Raw genomic sequence first — 4,302 nt, 5'->3', positions numbered from 1 at the left:
GAAATGTATGTTATTCGCGGTTGAAGAAAAAAACTGCACCTGACTGAAATCGGCCTTTTTCACGCACCAGCTTTTTTCTTTCGGAGGACGAGTTATTGTACCGGTGCTTGAGAGGAAACACACAAAATTCAAATGAAAGTTTGAATGCGTGTGTTTGGAAGTTAGCCCCAAGCATTTGCGTTCTGGTGCGAAGACAGTGGAGATTGCGACATTCCTGGCAGTGAGCAGCCTCAGCGGAGGGTGTTCAGCAATTCTGAAGACCATGACAACGATGGACGTCACCCTGGGACTCTATTCGACGCAGTTCGCCAAGCATTCGGACGACCACCGGATTCGAGCGGCCGAAAACCGCTTGTCATCAGCCGTACGAGCGGCTCTGGAGCAGCACAACATGGTCCAGATCTAGCGGAACGTCCTCTGTGAGGAAGAGGAAGGACTAGTTTATGGACCCGAAATAGCAGATTGAAAGTAAATTTCATAATGCATTTGCATGTAGTTAAAACTTCAAACGCGTTTGTCTCGAAATGACGTTCGTTTTGTCACGCGGTATGGTAACTTCAAATCTACTGAACCGATTGGCATGATTCTTTGTTTCCGACGAAGCTAACTAAATTGTCTAGGCGTTGTAAATATCTTTACTTGGCCGGCGAAATCGAAAAAACGATGAAAAAACCCTTTTTTTTTTAAATGGCCGCCATTTTGTTTCCTATGGTTCAAATAACTTAAGCGACGTACAACTCCTAAGGAATCTTATATACTTCCCTAACTCCGTCTTCAGGCTACGAGTGGCGTACTGGGACCATCCGACCGCCGTGTCATCCTCGATAGAGGATGCGGATAGGACGGGCGTGTGGTCAGTACAACGCTCTCCCGGTCGTTATGATGGTATTCTTGACCGAAGCCGCTACTATTCGGTCGAGTAGCTCCTCAATTGGCATCACGAGGCTGAGTGCACCCAGAAAAATGGCAACAGTGCATGGCGGCCTGGATAGTCACCCATCCAAGTGCCGGCCACGCCCGACAGCGCTTAACTTCGGTGATCTCACGGGAACCGGTGCATCCACTGCGGCAAGGCCGTTGCCATACATCGCTAACGTCAACTCAATTTTGAATTCAGACAAGCCGGTTGACCTCTGACATACCGCGCTTGGAGGTCTAAATCGAAATTTTGTTTCGTTCCGTCGGCACTCCCACCTTTGCTCTTCGACATTTCCGGTCGAAAAAATTTCAGTTTGTAGAGGAAAAATCAATAAACAATTCGACCAAAATTGACATTTATATTTGTAACATATCCCGAGAAAAATATTCTCAAAGAACATGCTTTTTCGGGCTAAAAATAGTAAACCTACCCTTAACGTGACCACCGCCTATTTTCGAGAATCTGTGGGATCACCTCGACCGGGGTTTACTCGCCATCGATTCTCATCCGAGATACCTACCGCACTGGAGTCGGTACGGCCTCAGATCTGTATCGGCACCTTCCAGAACCTCACTGTCACTCTTCCTGTAAGTTCGAGCTTCAAAATGTGGTTATACAGCTGATCACATTAATGTGACTGGACTGTGTACGAGGGTTGGAACTTCAATAGTGGCAACTATTTATTTACAACTCGTACAAAATAGATACGTGTTTCAAAGTTTTACTGATCTTCCAAGCAGTCAGCAGCATTGTGTATAACCCGTTACCAGCGATGTGGAAGTCGTAGGATACTCTCAGCAGTGCCAGTTGTGTTGACAGTTCGAGCGGCGCTGTCTACTGCCCGACTAATTCGTAACCGTTTCGAAGCGAATGCCGTGATGCGTTTCCTTCAGTTTAAGAGGGGAAAAAATGGAAATGAGCCTATGGCATTGTTCGTCGGGAGGCCCCTATTCGGGAAAGTTAGGCCGCCAAGTGAAAGTCTTATTTCATTCCACGCCAGATTGGGCGACTTGCGCGCCGGTGATGAGAATGAAATGATGATGACAACACAACACCCAGTTCACGAGCGGAGAAAATCTCCAACCCAGCCGGGAATCGAATCCGGGCCCGCTTGCATAGGAGGCGAGCACACTACCACTCAGCTAAGCAGGCGGACTCAGTTTGGAAATCGAGTTGAACTTAAGAGGGCTTAAGTCAGGCGGCTTAAGTCAGGCGACTTAGCAGCCCCAAATCAGTAACAGCTTGCACTGTACGTGCTTGGGCATTGTCCTGCAATGGTAAGGGAGAAAGTGTCATCACTTCTGTCTCTAAGCTGCTCGTAGGTTGTGTTCCAAAAATGAACAGCATAGAGACAGAAGTGATGATACTCTCTGCAGGGCCTGACCATCATTTTGCAGGACAATGCTGGAAGCTGTTACTGATTTGTTCGACTGATGGGGCTGCTAAGTGCTATACCACCTACTGCAGTCCCCTGACTTAAGCCCTCGTGAGTTCAGCTCGATTTCTAAACTGAAGGAAACGCTTCACGGCATTCGCTTCAGAACTGCTACAAATTCATCGGGCAATAGACCGCGCCGCTCGAACTGTCAGCAGAACAGGCACTACTAAGAGTATCCTACGTCTTCCACATCGCTGCCAACGGGTTATACACAACGCTGGTGACTACTTTGAAGGTCAGTGAAACTTTGAAACACGTATGTATTTTGTACCCGCTGTAAATAAATAGTTGCCACTATTAAAGTTGCAACCCTCGTATTTACATTCTTCATATATTCGTGATATTTAATAAGTACAGTGGTATTTTTACACACTGGGTGGCCTAGGAAAACAGTAAAACAGTGCACCAAACATCCTACCTAACGTCCAACTCACAATCTTCTATTATTTTACAATAATGCAATCTAGATCACGTTTGTATTCAACTATAGTTACGAATTTTGGTCCTTGTTAAGCACTCTTGACCCCTAAAGCTAAAATTTAGCAGACGCTTTCCAACACCAACGTCACATAGACGCAACTTCCCTCTGGTATTTCACTTTTGAATCTGGATTTGGCGTAATTCTGCGGTAAGGTGCAATTATAGTTCAATATAAAAGTTATCTTCACTGTTTTGTGTGTAAAAATAATGAAAGAAGGTCGTTTGCTATCTCCTGCAATAGAATGTCGTCTTTCCGATAAATTTCTGTTCTTCAGTCTCAAAACCGGTTTGATGGAGCTATCCACGCTACTTTCTCTTGTGTAGTCCTCTTCCCTCCGAATGACTACTGTAGCCTACAGCTTTTTGAGCCTACTTAACAGCATTCATGGCCAACGCTCTTGTCGCACAGGTAGCACCGGTTCCCGTCGGATTACCAAGGTAAGCAGTGTCGAGCTTGGCTAGCACTTGGATGAGTGACCGTTCAAGTGTGCCGAGCACTGTAGGCAAGTGGGGCGCACTCAGACCTTGTGAGACCAATTGAAGAGCTACTGGAATGAAAAGTAGCGGCTCCTGTCACGAAAACTGACAACGACTGGGAGAGCGGTGTGCTGACCACATGCCCTTGCATATCCACATCCAGTGACGCATGTATCTGAGAATGACATGGCGGTCGGTCGGCACCATCGGGCCTTCCGAGGCCTCATCGGACTGAATTTTTACAGTATTCATACCTAGGTCTCACTCTATAATTTTTACTCCCCACACTGTTCTCCACTACAAAACTAATCATGTCTCAGAATGTCCCATGAATCGATTTCTTCTTTTAGTTAAATTGTGCAATAAATTTCTTTTGTACCCAGTTCGATTTATTACCTCCTCCTTAGCTGAGCGATCTACCCATGTAGTATTCAACGTTCTTCTACAACACGTTTCAAAAGTTTCTGGTCTTTTCTTGTCTAAACCGTTCATCGTCGATGTTCCACTTCCGTGCCAAGCTACACTGCAAACAAATGCCTCCAGGAAAGCGTTCCTAACAGCTAAATCTATATTCTATGCCAACAAATTCGCCTTTTTGAGAAATTTATTCATTTCTACAGCCAGTCTGCATTTCATATAATCTCTACTTCGACCATCACCAGTTACTTCGCAGCCCAAATAACGTAAGTTAGCTACCGCTTTTAGTTCCCCATTTCCTAGTCTAATTCCCTCATAATAGCTTGATTTACTCTGACTACATTCCATTACCCGTGTTTTTCTTTTACTGATTAACCAGTACTGCAGCAGCCAAAGTACTGCCCTGACCCAGCATGACTGCTGCCGCTACACAACAGCGTTAGTCCGTCGCTGCTGGATTACTGGCTATTCTTCGAGTTCTATTGTCACTGTTAATACATGTCGATAAAGCATATTTCGCACTAGACTCAATGGGCATCGCTCTATCAAAATTCCGCTTGAAAAACGTTCT

General features: G+C 45.5%; 1 pseudogene; it reads right to left on the bottom strand.

The window, feature by feature from the left end:
• Positions 1-964: 964 nt before the first annotated feature.
• On the bottom strand, positions 965-1,082 carry LOC124719257 (annotated as a pseudogene).
• Positions 1,083-4,302: the final 3,220 nt, after the last annotated feature.

The sequence above is a fragment of the Schistocerca piceifrons genome, chromosome 10 (assembly GCF_021461385.2).
Source record: "Schistocerca piceifrons isolate TAMUIC-IGC-003096 chromosome 10, iqSchPice1.1, whole genome shotgun sequence".
Lineage (NCBI taxonomy): Eukaryota > Metazoa > Arthropoda > Insecta > Orthoptera > Acrididae > Schistocerca > Schistocerca piceifrons.
This window is presented reverse-complemented; position numbering and strand designations above follow the sequence as displayed.